Here is a 15,270-nt window from a genome sequence, read left to right as displayed (position 1 = left end):
GTAGTTTGTTTAGCCTTCTTTTCTCGTTGGAGGTTCTCCGCGTACATTCCTGCGAACTCCCTGAAGGTGTAGTGATTACTACAATGGGTAGCAAGCGATTAAGCTGTATCGTGTTCGGGAGTGTTTTGTTATCTTTCCTTGCAAGCCAAATGTCTTCAACGCGTTTTCTGTTTGATTTTTATTATGACCGGAATACTCCTCGGGGTCCATACTCAACCAGATAAGACTTTCGTTCTCCATTTTGTGTCTTCCCCCACCGTGATATGAACCTTTGCGACGAAAAAAAAATCCTCTTGATTTGTGTGTGGCTTTAAAGTTGTGTGTGTTCACCTCCGGATCATTTAATTCCTTCCAAGCGTAGGGTCGTCTACCATCAATCTTGTCTTGTAGGACACTGACATCGTCGGAGTTGCTGACCATGGCGAAGTGATGGTGTTACGCTCAGCGCAGAATTAGATACCACCAGTTTCTACCGGGCAGATACTTCAAAGCATTACCTGTGTACGATGGATACGACCCTGGGCGAGGCTGATTTCTTCCTGGCGCATGCAGCTACACGCACCTTTCCCCCATGCTTTTTTATGATCCGATCCACGAGGACCAAACGAATGGCGCAATGTTTGTGCTGACTGTGCATACTAAAAATAAGCACCGTGCGCACACCGAACCACACACACACACATACGTGGAGTGTAGAGTGGCATATAAATTTTGCACCACGTTAGCAACTCTACGTTCTTGACGTCCGAAGTCGTTTTGTGGGGAACGTTTCAGTTTCTTTGGATTGTTGTTGGTGCCGCACACGCTTGTATGCAAAATCGACAGCTGAAGACGGGGATAAGCAGACGAAAAAAAGCAGTGAACTCCCTTGATCTTACCTTGCTTACTTGAAAAGTTCCAGTTAGGGAGGCCTTTCGTACAAATAACGAACGAGGAACGGAAGTAAAGTCTTCAAAAAAAAAAAAAAAAAAAGAGGAAGGAAGCGCGTTTATTGCTCAAGTTTGTGGATATGATTTATTTCGCAGAGTTTATCGTTTGGCATGAAGAAAAGCATATAAATCATGTTCGTTTTATGTCACCGTAAGGCAATGCAGTTAAATAATTACAAAGATTGAAGTTTCGTTTTAATCTAAAGCTGACATTTATGATGCAATTGTGATTTACAGAACAAAATGTCACTGTGTTTAAGCTATATTCCACCAAAAAAGCCAGACACACGATCGCAGTCAATCTGGAGCACCATATGTGCGAACAACAAACCCATCTATCAACGTTCGGACGGAGCTAGGCACGTACAAGTCAAAATCTTCTCATTTTTAACCAAACAGATCGTAATTTTCGGGATTATGTCAAAAAGTGTGGTTGACTTTGGCTCCGCAGACTAAAAGCGTTCCCATTTGGTGTGTGCGAGAGAGGCAAAAAATGCGCTCGCGCCTGTGGCCAAATCGTACCCGCACATGCACGCTTAATCCTACGCACGGTCGTTTCTCACGACGCGTTGCGATCGTTTTGCAATATGTAACTGTTGTTCATTTGGGACGGAAGATGTGTTTCTCGCTTTCTCAAGACACAGGCCCACTGACGATGGACGTCACAAGTAGCGGCACAGCAACTTTGAAACAGGAGATAGAGTCGGCTGTAGCGCATCGGTAGGAGGATGTCACTCCATTGCACTCGAGTAAACTGTTCGTGATGTTGTAATCGATCGCGTGTCGGGTTGGCGATGGACAGTTTCTATTTATTGCTCGCTCCGATATCGACATAGCAGCATCTTGTGCATCGATCGCGGATCCGTGATCAATCGCTCTAGAAAGGTGTTACTGGATGTGTGTTCCTATTTACATATTCCAACACCTTCGGGGATCGTGAAGAAAGTAAAAGCGACAAAAAAGGCGTGTAGGCGTTTCCGATTGTGTCGTCTTCGAAGGTGACCGGGAGTCTCACCGACATCTCCGAGATACTGGGGCATAATTTACGATCGAAAGCTGTGTTGTTACCGGAGGCTTTCAATATTCACAAGGGCGCCTACAAGAAATGTGACACACACCAATCAAGTTGATCTTGTGTCTTTTGTGTTTGAATATTGAATATCTTGCATCCGGACGTAGACACGATATAAATTACATACATTATAACATCGATCCAATTCCTGTGCTGAGCTCCAAACGTCCCACGCATTTTCTCATAGTTTCAATCACAATCACAGATCAAACAATGCCAAAAGTAGCTTAAATACGCTTGTTTTTGGGTGTGTGTTGCACTTTCCACAAATAAAACTTCCCTTCAGCTTCTGCCAGCAGCGATGGATAAATATGAATGATTTGGCAATCGTCTAAAGGGTGTGACACAGATCGCGCACCCTCCCGTTGTGTGCTCTTTTCCGCAATTTATGTCCCGAGTCCCACTTAATGACGTGTGCCACTGACCGATGAATCACTTTCGGGCGTCTCAAAGACGCCACTCTGCACGATGAATAGTGCACTGTGTCACGATCGATCGAGAAGTGGTGCCAAAACGAGACGCGCTGGTGTTACTCTTTTGGTTTTATTTATCGTGGCCTGCCTAATTGCCTGCCGCGAGGATCCTCCTATTGACGTAGTATTGAGAAGACCGTCGAGACGATCGTTTAGGCGAGGAAGTGTCTGTCGGTTTTTGTCGCTTCACCTTTGCATGATCCTCGCGCAAAGTTACGTTGCAATCCCCGTGCTGATGACAAATCCCTTTTGCAGCACACAGCTGTTTCGCTGGCTGGCGACGCGACAGTCTTATTATTATCCTTCACACGTCCGAACGGCCATCGCGTTCGTCGTCTCCACGGATGTGCGGTTTAGTCATCATCAGCGCCATTGTACCAGTGTGGTTCGTGTACTGTTGTAATCTTCGTACACTTGTCCATCGTACACGCATACACTGAAGCTTTGTTACAAGTTGATTATGGCAATTTCGAGTGTTGATCGTATTGTTTTTGTAGCTGTGTAGTTTTTTTTAATGACCCACATCGCCCATGATGATAAGTGGGTTGGAATTCCCTCACGTACACAGACGAGTGGGAGGCGTTCTTTGTTTTCAATTCTGCTGGGGGGAACAATGCTGAGAGGTTTAAAGCCTTACAAACATGAAACAGACGTGGAAGTTTTGTTATATGTTTTTCTTTTATTTTCTGTTGAATTATTTTATAGTTGCCTCGTTGATTTAATCGAGAAAGCAACTTAAATTATTTTTTATGATTTTTGGAATTAATGTTTTAAGTTTCAGATTTTTTGAAGAAGAACTTTTTATAATTTTTTCCAACTGTAAGGCATATTAAGTGAAAAAAACACAGTTTGATCGACGATCTGGTTATGGTTTTCATTAGAGTCAGCTCTTTATTCGGCATCTCAATGAGGATTCATTCATTCGTGTTGATGTGGGGTCGTGCAGAGCAGTTCGAGCAATGCGTAACGATGATAAGATCGACTTTTGAACCGGCTGGAACGAGCCAGAAATTCTCGTAACGACTCATTATAATGCATTTAAGTTGTCGAGCTGACGCCAAGAGTGTCGAACCTTTAATGCAGTTATTTACAATGTTGTGGTTTATTTTCTGAAGCTGAGGCGAGCTGGCCGCATTGCTATTTGCAACATTATGTTGAAAAAAATCTACAAAGACATATAAACTAAATTTGACTTTAAAAAAAGAACCAAACATCCAACAGCCTTCTTCAAAACCCCGTGTAATGCCAGGAACAAAAAAAAAAAAAACCATTCCCGTTCTCGGTTTTTCGCACACAAACTCATTCGGAATGCAGTCGGCGGCATCTCCATGGTATGCAACACCACTTAACACCATTCCGAACGCAACTGCAATGCAATCCTGGGGTTAGCAAAAAAAGGGCGCTTTTTTGCCAGAAACATTGTGGCATGCTACGGGGTATTTTCCTTCATTTTTTTGTTTGTGTTCCACACCCTGAATGGAGTTAATTCGTCGTCTAGGTATGAGAAAAAAAAGAGGAAAACATAAAATACAAACGAGGCGCGAATAGAGGCACTTTCGCTGCTGGGGAAGCATCCGGGACCCATCGAACACGTTTCACTGAGAATATAGATTTTCCGCACTGTATTCCGGGTGCAGTTCTGTTGTGTAAGATTATGTGTTTATTGGTCGGTTGCCATGCAGAGTGTAGACCTTTTTCCTGGCAGATGAAGCAACCGGGCCTTCATAAAGCTTGATCGGCCGCTTTTGTAGGCGTTGTTTGGAGCATGTTTTACTCATTTTCACTTACAATGTAGTAAAGGGATTTTATTTAGGTTAATATGCTCTTCCACAGTTCGTGTGCTTCGTTGATGGAGTGTTGTGCGCCCGTCGGTTGCATCGGCTGCACAGCAAACAGTTATTTAAAGATGCTTCGCCAACTGAGTCACATTACAAGCAAGCGGATTTTTATAGCCTATCGATACATCTTTCAATACTGACTCGTAGTACTCGTAGCAAACACGGGACAAAAATCACGTCGCTTTTATTTGCAACACCAACAAACGGGAACTTTTATTGACACAAGGCGTGATTCAAATGGCAAAGCCGTCAGTGATGTTTCGCTGGAGAAATAAATAATTCTCAAGTAACAATGTGTGGCACAATCTAGATGCCGTACTAGGTTGCCAAACTCCAAGAAAAACGAACTTAAATTTATCATTTGTAAGATACGCCTTGTTTCAAAGCGAGGCAACTTTTTTCCAACACATGCCGGCTTAACGTTGTGTTCAATAAGCGCAGCTGCAAACGATTAGTAAGATGCTGCTGAACGGCAAAAGTAAAACAAAAACGTGATGTAAATTATGGTGAGTGAAACGTTTGAAGTTTACCGGCCGTTGCCACAAAGTCACACTCTGTCATATCACGTGTGGCACCTTGAGAATTTGTTAAATTCGCGAAAAGGTTGTTGGGCACGCCAATTAGTGTTACACGTGCATAAACAATTGATTGCCGTGTGTTAAAGACATGGGAAGGTACATTAAGTGTGAACTAGCATGAAAGTGATCAGCTTTTAAACCATCCACACCACTGGACCACTGGAGACGCCTGGTACCTTGTGAGTGGTGCATGTAAAGGCAATAAATTATGTTTCGTGTAGCTTATGGTATGTTTGGAACGAAAGTGACCAGCCGACGAAAAAACGGAAGCACATAATTCATTTATCACGTTGTGATAGACACATTTAGCGGACCCATTTGGTCAACCGTGTCGGGCGTCCTATCGCTACTTCATGTAGCCATTTTTTGTTTCCTTTGCTTTACTAAAAAGCAATAAATAGTGCCTTGTGGGCGCTTGGGACTTCCACTGTGAAACAGAGTACTAAAACATGTAGATATGGAGGTATTTATTTTGAAGAAATAAATATAATGCACACCGCAAGAGTGAAGTTAATGTGGGCAAGATGCGTTTTTCTCCATCCGAGCACTATACTTAATCTGCATCTATTTACAAACTCGTGGACCATGTTTGACGTGCCATAATCGACGGGTTTGATGAAGGAATGTCTCGTGTAGGAGCAACTGTAGGCTACACCGATCCACAACCGCCTACATACACACTGTGACACGCCAACGAGTAAGGAAGGAAGTATTTTTACCGTGGAGGAAAACCGGAAAACCGAACATCCATTCCAGCAGAAGGTAAAGGAAGTTGTTGACGATAGCCCTGTGCGAAGATTTTCCTACACTTGGATGGGAGAAAATGGTACACGGTCACATCGCATCCGTTCGGGTTCACCGGGCCTTCCGCCCCTTCCTTTGCGTCTCCTGCCAATGGTATGGGATAGGGTTCCGGACGCGCGAGAAAAACAAGCTCCTCGAGCGGTTGCAAAGCCGAGGATAATTCCTATCTTCACCAGCAGGTGGGTTAGACGAAGGCACGAGGCAAAAAAAAACAGATGATATCCATCGCAGGCGTTTTGCTTGTGGAGCCCACTTTTTTGCTGCTGCTGCTGCTAACGCCAGCATCTCTATTGGCGATGGGATCTAAGAGGTGGTGGGATCCACCAGACGGGACGAGAGCGCTTGGACGTGCGGGGGAATCCATGGCGCCCGTCAGTCGGACGCCAGTACGATTTTTGTCGGTTCGGTACTGGGAGTTTATGGAGATATACGTATGTACAGCTTGGCTCTGCATTATGTGCTCCCTTTTAACCTCCGAAACCCCTGCTCTGCAGCACTCGTTCGCTTTTTGCTCGGCAATTTCTTCTCTTTGCAAAGTTGGCTCGGTGGCAAGCTTTCGGAGAAAGCCCCCTCGCTTGTAAAGTATATCCATTTGAAGTCTTCGTCCTTGCCGAGTCGCGCCACACGCTTTTGTGTGTGGCAATTTTTGTTTTTTTTTGCCTCCTGTCCTGTTGGCTACATTACATTCACCATTCGCTTCGGTAGGAAGCTTTTCCATGGAAGAATGATTTTCACAGCTTCCACCGTTGCGCTGAACGGATTTGGAGGCGAGAGAGGTGTACGGGGTCAGAAAGTTTGCCACTTGGTTGCTTCTACTCTCTTTCATCTTCTTGGTAGGGAAGGGCACAAGGCAGGGTTAGGCAAAAAGGGGGAGGAGTAGTGATTTCTTATGCCACAGCATCGTGATTGAGTGTGACACCTTATTCTTGGTATTGTATTGTAATTTAATGAGGTAATGCTGTGGTTTAGAAAGCGTTGATCTTACAACGAACTGAAGCGCGACTTTTAGGTGTAATAATCGTTCGATCGATTTCCATCCAATGTTTTTCAACATTTTTTTAATAATTTTTTTTTTTCCATTTTCTTCTTTTTACTTTCAGTAACATCCAACACCGTCGAAAAGGAACAAAAATAAGCAAAGCTTGCGAAGCAAACAGAACGAGGCGAGTCGTTGCGAATGAGTAATCAACAAAATTCCAAACCAAACAATTTCTAATCAGCCAGAAGTTTTATTACAAGCAAACGATTACACGATAAGCAATAATTAGTCAGTAGCAACAGATCACCGCAGCGCGCGCCTTTGCAGGAGGACAACGAAAAACGACAAAACGACGACGAAACGAGTGTGTGTGTTTTCCGTGCGTGTGTGTGTGTGTATTTGAAGTTTTAAGTGTTTTAGTGCTTCTATACCCGACTTTTACATTCGACTAACCCGATACCTGCGGTTCGAAACGCTTCTGCGCTTCACCGAAACAAACAGCCCACAATCATCATAAATCAACATATGCGAGAAGGATTGTCCCCGGTGGGAACGGCTAACGGCTTGGAAGATCTTACGCATTACTAACGGTAAGTGATTTTCGGAGATCAGACATCAGAATTTATTGGCAAACCTCGTGCAACAACTATCCCAAATGAGACGGCCGGCGAGGCGTGTTCGCTTATCGCGACATGAATTTCGGCAATTTAAAGGAAATAAATTGCTATTTTGTCTCGGGACATCGTTCACGCGTGTGACAGCGGGGATACACTTATCTGGATAGTTCTGTGACTTTTAGCGAAAAATTGGTCTCGCTATACTTTTGCAGCATACTGTTATGTACTACGGCGTTGTTGCGGGAAAAAAGCGACAGTTGAAAGAGGAGTTCAATGCGAGTAACTAGTGTGCGCGGTCCGGGTGGTAGCCGGTGCTGCTGCTACTGCTGCTAGTTCACAATTTATCTGGCGCCAACTGGTCGCGCCACTAGGATGGCTGCTCCCGGAACCTCCCCGAACGCTGGTCGGGATGACATTCCACCGCACTGGAGGAGTAAAACGAATCGAACGAATGGGGCTAGAAGCGTTTTGCTGACACGCGGGTTCATTGGGAGTTATTTCTTAAAACATTTCTATGGAAGAGTCATGCGTTTTTGCTAGATAGAATGCAACTGTTCGTTCAAGACATTGTGGTCTTGAATTAGGCATGTCCAGAGGTGTTCCCGTTGACTTCAATTTCTATACGCGAATTCCGTATCGTGTCATCGATGATGCTGGACCCTTTTCCCTATCATTCCCAATGTATAACGTGCATCCTTTGCCTATTACAACCAGAACGAACGGCCTTGTCGATGTATGTAGACGGCTGGGGACTGAAGCGATAGAGACGGGTAATCAAAACATTTCACTTGATGACCCCTCAATATGACCTTTGGCGTTCGAGCAGCCGAACGTGGCTATCTCTTGGAAGGTCTAACTGCATGCTAACTGAGCGAGGAATGCAAATTCCACACTCCAACGTACTCTAGACGATGAGGTTAAATATAGAGACAATAAAATGGTTGCTCCATGCGTGAGGAGTAAATCCTTCCGTCCGTACTAGAAATAGCCGTTTGTAGATATTTGAGGTTAGTTTCTGCTTACGTTGCACCCCCAAACACACACATACACACAGCTGTGGATGCATGTGGAGAGCGCTACCGTAACGATTTATTATCCATTTGATTTTTTGAATTTGCATCAGTGAAGAAAACGATAAAGAAGGTCGATTTTGGGGAAAAATACGGTGCAAATCTTTTGACGCTAATGTGTGAGTAAGTACAGTGTTGGCATACAGTAGTGGTGAAGATTTGAAGAAGCTTATGTAATGGAAATGTATTACATAGCCACGTGTACAGCCCGTTTTGGATTTCGTGGATGAAAAACAATGTGACAGAACCTTTCTTTTCTGTTTCTGAGTGTAAGTAGGTGGTTGAATGCGGGATGACAGACAATCCTCCGGGGCACACGCATACACTCAAGTGTATTCCCCTTCGATTTAGACCGCTTTTTCATATTCTGCGGAAGGACATGTGCGGGCTTGGGGTGTGCGAGTACCCTCATTGCGCCTGTGTACGAATGGGTAATAGGTCTTCCAACACACTACTGCCCACATCTCACAACTACATCGAGTGTTGGAAGTTGCGCTTGTGTTGCGCTTGCGTTCGTCCTTATCCTTTGCGTCGTATGCTTGTATTAGTCCTCCGAAAACCAAAAGTCGCTCTCTCTCTCTCTCTCTCTCTCTCTCGCTCACTTTGCCGCAAGAAAATCTGAATCGCTCAGACTCAGCTTCGGATCTCTCTTTCGCGTCCGATCCTTCTCCGTCCTTTCCGTAAAATCCGCTGATAGTGGGCTAAAGTAAATAACACCGATACTCTGCACGACCCAAGGGAGGATTCCAGCTTCCTCTCGAAGCTTCCTCTGTTGGTTGGTAGCATCTCGGGCGTTTTGGTTTGGTTTCGTCCGGCGGAGAAGAACCTTACGTCGGCAAACCTTGGCGGAGGGTTAACGTCATTCTAGGCCTAGCCGTTGTCACGATCGGACGGAAGCCGCCGGGTGTGTGAACCTGTTCGCTCACTCGCGCGAAGTTGCCGACTTTGTGTCGACACACGCACACGCTGGTGTGTAGCAATCGTCCGAGACCAGCCGGTCAATGGACGCTAGCAGCAGTTTGTAGTCGTGCTCCGGCCGTGCCGCGGGCAAGTCGTCTCGCATCGGGATTCCAAAGATTCCAACCACTCCCGGCAGTAGTGTCAAGTCAGGATGGTGTACTACGGTGCACAGGAACTGGTGATTTACCGGCCTGAAAGAATCAAGTGAAAAGTGGTACTGCGAGTGAACGTCCAGGAACAATGAACGAGCACAGCAAGAAGAATAGCTTGGAAGCGTTTCCGTCCGTTACTGTTTTCGATTGTTTTTAACTGTCGTCATTCCGTTGACTGCTCACAAAGTGCCTCCCCAAAAAGTATGCAGTTAATAATAGTGTTATTACCGTAACGTATGCCTTCGGAACTGGACATCCGGAAAAGAACCAGGTGCTCAACCCTGGAACTCTTCAATGTTACGTTAAGTTTTCTGCTCGAGTTAAGATGTTAGGCGATCGCCGAGGCAAGTTGAATTTTTGTTTAGCCTTTGATGGATCAAACCAAACGAGATAACGCAAAAGAGCTCAGTATTTGCGGTATTTGCGCCTGCCACAAGTGTACTTAAGACTACTCGCCGTGAAAGTTCGGACACTTGCCCGGCGTTCATCGTCGTAGCCAGCCAAAAAGCCGTTGCGAGCGTTGTTTGTGTTGTTCAGGAGTAGAACTTAAACCGATCGCGTTTAATTTTGTTCGCCGGGAAAAGTCGGCATGATGTAGTTTTTCGGCGTGCTTGTGGATGTGGTTGTGTGTTTTGTTTTGGAAGTCCTGCAGATTCAAACGTGAGTGTCTCATGCTATTTTCATTCGAATTGTTTTTTTTCTCTTTTTGTGTTTTTGGTTTCATTTGCTTTGGAGAATAGTTTTTCGAGCTCGAGGTAAGGAGGATTCTTCGGTGGACTGTTTGTTGGTCTATGCTCTAGGTATCTTGAAGTTTTGGGAAAACTTTTCTCCAGGCATAAAGTTAGACGAAAAAAAAGAATTCTTATCTTCTCTGCCGTACGTGTTCAACTGAGTAAGACATCCGGCTGGCGGTGTAGTGCTTGTTCGTTGCTTCGTTTTCTACTCGTGGGGTTGTGCATTTGATTCTTGGCAGAAACTACGAAAGTTTTTCTTGTCTTGAGATTTTTCGTTGTGTTAAATTCTCCTGAAAATGATATTCTGTTGCTAGTTTCCATTATTCTCAGTAGAAATTAGATCTACAAGAGTAAGGATTGGGAATAACTTTTATCAGCTCTTGTACAAACCAAAAAATTATAACTTATTTGGCAATGTGGGCAAATGAATGAAATTCATCATTTCACCATTCTCTCAATAATTAACTAGACTTATTCAACAAGAATTATTGAAGGACTCTGTTGCCTGCTCGCGTTTGCTCACCTTCTCTTTCACTCCGAAAGCGATATCCTGATGGCGCTTACTGGCACGTGGCAAGCGAATCTAGAATTCGGCCGAAGCCCTGCCGAAGTAGAGTAAATGTGTGGAACTTTGAACTCACCGACACCGTAGCCCCCGTGGATACGCCTGTTTGTGTCCATTCGGGGAAGCGGGATTCGGAAATATATTGTTGTCCGGAAAAGTTTATCCCTAAACCCCGTTCGAATAATGCATGATCTATCCCTTGAAATGGAAGGAAAACTTTTGAACGAATGAAGGAAAAATCATCTTCGCGCGGGGTACGATCCTTTTTTTTTCGGTTGCTTTAAACCATTTACACGCTCGGGTAGGTTTGTGTGTCTAGTTGCTTGCTTTTTTCGGTGACCTTATTCGATCGCGTAACCTGATCACGCTGTGTGAGTGTGTGAGTTGTGTGGGTCAGCTTGGTCCCAACCAGAATGGGGGTCTGTAAAGTGGTAAAGTTTTCTTGCCGAGGGTTTGACTTTCCGAGCGGTAAGTTAAACCGACTGGAAGTCGATTGTTTTCGTGATTGCGGGTTTGACGGGGTAAATTTTTTTTTTGGACAGTTTCGCACATGCACAGAGGCAAAAAAGGCCTATGAAACAGCCATTTTTTTCAACTTGCCCCATTCGGCGGGAGTGAGAAAAGCAGCTGGGAAAATTCTTTTACGGTGTGTTTATAATAGTGTGATGAAAAAACTCTTGGAAACGTAAAGAGAAGGAAAACATCATCTCCTAGTCCTGTTACTGTAATTATGTTTGAAAAGTTTCTTTCGAGCTTTCCCACAAGCTCACCCGTCTTGGTGCAGTTGCTCTAATACGTAAATGCATTTTAATGATTTTTGCTCCGATAGCTCTTTATTTATGGGGATGTGTTCTACTTACCAAAAATTCACCACAAAACTGGGAAACTTTTTCGGTGTTAAAAAATTGCCTCCCCCCTTCCACTCAACCCCACTCCCCGTCCCAAAAGCGGCGCCGCTCATTTACATGATGCCTTTTGTACTTTCGGCTTGCTGAAAGTCCAATTCTCCAGCACCGGAAAATTCCAATTTCCAACTGGCGTGTGTAGAGTCCGCGTCGGTGCGAGGTGTGGTATGTTGTCCCTCCCCCTCCCTCCCTTCTCTCCCGGGGAGCTAGAACAAAAAAGAAAGCTTTTTTTCACACTCCAGTACGATCATACTCGTCCGATATGAGCGCGGAAAGCCTGATGTTGGGAGAAAGAGTCCAATTGTTCGGGGCAAAGTTTTGCACATCTTCTGCCAAAGCCCAAAACCGCATCCGAATCACGTGGCAAATGTTTGGTGTGTGTGTGTGGGGTATACGAAAGCGTTGGGAAAAGGCTGAAATTGTACGCGAAAAAAAAGGGATAAAGTGTGCTCTGGCGAAGGAAGGAAAAACAAAAACCCCATTTTGCTCCTCACAAAAAAAAAAAAAATCCCGGAGGATCGTGTGTGTTTTCTCCCTTTTTTCGTTCTCTTATCCGATAACTCCCCGGGTGCATAAAAAGGGATAGGTAAAAAGGGTTTTTTTGTTGGAGTTGGGGTGGTTATTTTTTTGCTCACCAACCACCCCAAAACAGCGGCAACTAATTTACGAAATTTAATAAAACTTTCGCACGTTTGCCTTTTTGTTTTCGTTATTGCGTTTTGTTGTTCCCTTTTTATGTTACGTGCACGCGTACAGTTGTATGAAAATGGAGTATGAAAGCGATGAGGAGAAGCAACTTGTCCTGCAAAATATTCTAACAAATGGTGCACATTAAGCTAACAAGACATATTCTCAAATAAAGGAGAATGTAGCGCATGTTGCCTGTGTAGCCAAAGCAATATTGTTCAATGGAATTGTTTTTGGGAAAACAGCAAACCAACCGCGTTATTTAGAAGAAACAAAAACGAACACAGAACACGGACGGCGAAGAAGTCTTAAGGATAGAGTTATTTTTTTTTCTTTAAATTTTTTGTTTTTTTTTCACATCAACCCACATTTTCACCGTCACCGTCTATTTTGTCCATTTCTTTTTTCTCTCTCCTACTACCTATAACTATGACCGACACTGTACAGCGCACACTACTCACCATTGGGAAGAGGAAGCCACACAAACGCTTCTCCCGGCATCGATTCTCGCTCGATACATCGAACCACTCGTGTCCAACACCCGGACTGCAGCAGAGAGTGCCTTCCTATACTACGTTCGTTCCACTGTTAGTTGCTGTTGCCGTGTTTGTTGATTGCTGGAAGGCTGTCAGACAGCCGTGACCACTAGAGGAAGCATTGCCCGCTGGAGTAAATACGACGGGAGTCCTCCCTTTTTTTTGGGTGGGGGTTGAAGCTCAACACTCCTACAACCACACAACGTGCCTTTCCGTTATTGAGCAAGTTAGCCAAAAGTGTGTTCTGTTGGGTGACTTCATTTTCGTTTGCCGAGGTGCCTTTTTTGGTTGATTGTGCGCTCGCTCTATCTCTCGGTCTCGGGTCCTAAAGCGTGAGGGTAACACGGGGCCTACACGGTACGGGCCGGTGAGCTACAACACACCTGTTTCGGTCATCTGCACTCACCGTGGGCTCAGCGTCGTTATTCCCCCCTAAGTACCCTCATCGCGGCAAACAGGACGCGGACAGGCAAGACGTTCCCGGTTTGTGCCTTTTGGTCTTTTTCGAACGCTTCTAAGTTCTTCGCACGGGAACGACGGAACGAAGGTGGCGAAGTTCGGCTTTGCTCCGGAATCCTTGCATCCGTGCTGCTCCCGTGTATGTGTGTGTGTGCGTTTGACCTTATATGTGTGTGCGTGTGTGTATAAAATATAATAATAGACATTTTGCGTGTAACAAAACTACCCAAGAAAGGGATCATCATGGAGCAACTGGTGCCGAGTGACGACGGGGATTGGTAAGTTGCAACAAAACACTAAACATCCTAATTAGAAGAAATTATCTGAGCTTTCCAACGTCACAAAAGTGGTGAAAAGTCGTTACAACCCCAAACCGTTCCATAGACAACTGGCGCAAGGTTTCAGCCTGCACAAGACACAATCGATGGTTTAATTTATCATTTCCAACAAACACACCCGGCTAACCACGAAGTACCGGTTGGCGAGATCCATTGAAGGGCGCACCCCTAAGATGGTCACATTAAGCCACGATTTGTATTAATTTTTGTGTCCCAGCCACAGCCAGAAGCGGGCAAGTATTACAGGTGGATGCTGGCCCCTGGGTTTGTTGTCGGGTTGAAATATTGATAAGGCCCAACCGGCCTGGTTTTTGGTGGGTGGATTTTCGTGTGTGAGTAGCTGCTGATGGACGATAACAGAATGTCTGTGTGCGTGTTGGAGCTTTTGTTGGTAGGTTAGCGGAATTTCCTGACCTTATCCAGGCTCTAACGCAACATTCCAACCCAATATAACAAAACCTGAACTTCCGAACTCGAACCATTCTTGTGCTTTGAGGTTAGACGTGGAAAATCCAGTGCGAGCATTCGAAATTTCTCCAGCCCCGAGATCCGAAGGAACCGAGTAGCACAACACGTGCAAATGAAAAGCCTACATTACTTAGTGCTATGGGGTAGCGTCACAATGGCGCAATGAAGTCGGTAAGCTTAGTGTATCGAAAGAGCGAGCGAGTAGGAGAGGCTACCAAGGAATGCACACGGTATTTCCACGCCAGTTTGCTGTGACAGTTAGCTGTGCCGACCGGGTTTTACGCTTACAGTAATGAAAGTTTTTGGAGTGGGTGATTTGGTGTAGTTTTCCACACCCTGGTAACATTGCGACGCACAACACAGCCAAGTTTGCGGAGAGGTTTGCACGACTTTAAAATCGATTTTTTATTGTCTGGTTGTGACTTTAACTCGTTTAGAGAGCAGAGGCAGTTGAAGAAAGGTGCCCTATTAAGCTTGCTACCGCTTCCAAACTGTTTATGGACTTTGTTGACTCAACAACAATAACAACACACACAAACCTACACTCTTAAATTGACTTGATGTGACTTAAATTTCGAGGAGCTTTGCCCAACTGTTTTCAGTGTTGCAGGAGATGTTTTAAGCTTCAAAAGGACGTAGAACGCTTCTACTGCTGCTATTGACAGATCTCACCACCATGCACGATAAATGATCTTTTCGGTGTGGGTGTGTGGCTGTGCCTGTGTGTCCTTTTTTCCCCATCTTACCAACTTTACTACGAGCCCGGACATGTTGTTCGAACATTAATTCCAGAGAAAAACGGAAAGAGTTGGACCCAGAGATTGAGTAAGAGAGAGACAGAGAGAGAGAGAGAGAGAGAGAGAGAGAGAGAGAGAGAGAGAGTTGTGTTGGGGAGAGACGCACATAATACCCTATAAACCCTGTAGTCCCGGTATTGGACAACGGTGCAGTGGACAGATGCGACGCAAAGGCCAACTAATTATGTCGGGCTCTTGACCAGTGCCCGGCGTAAGCATAAGGGCGTAATGGGCAATAACACGAACGGTTCGTTTCGTTTTGTTTGTTTATTTGCTTATGGGTTTGTGTTGGTGTGGTAATGTGTGGTG

General features: G+C 44.9%; 3 protein-coding genes across 4 annotated transcripts in view; 2 read left to right on the top strand and 1 right to left on the bottom strand.

The window, feature by feature from the left end:
- LOC126561256 (uncharacterized) overlaps positions 1-15,270 on the top strand; it is a 215,332-nt gene that overhangs the window by 77,474 nt on the left and 122,588 nt on the right. The window lies entirely within an intron of this gene.
- LOC126562106 (probable cytochrome P450 308a1) overlaps positions 1-15,270 on the bottom strand; it is a 67,718-nt gene that overhangs the window by 45,897 nt on the left and 6,551 nt on the right. The window lies entirely within an intron of this gene.
- LOC126561248 (talin-2) overlaps positions 7,124-15,270 on the top strand; it is a 37,739-nt gene continuing 29,592 nt past the window's right edge. For both annotated transcript variants that reach the window (XM_050217205.1, XM_050217204.1), the window contains exon 1: positions 7,124-7,263. The gene's annotated coding sequence lies outside the window, so the exon portion shown is untranslated. The remainder of the gene's footprint in view (positions 7,264-15,270) is intronic.

Source organism: Anopheles maculipalpis, chromosome 3RL (assembly GCF_943734695.1).
Source record: "Anopheles maculipalpis chromosome 3RL, idAnoMacuDA_375_x, whole genome shotgun sequence".
In the NCBI taxonomy this organism is placed as follows: domain Eukaryota; kingdom Metazoa; phylum Arthropoda; class Insecta; order Diptera; family Culicidae; genus Anopheles; species Anopheles maculipalpis.
The sequence above is the reverse complement of the archived record's forward strand: the minus strand, read 5'-3'. Positions and strand labels throughout refer to the sequence as shown.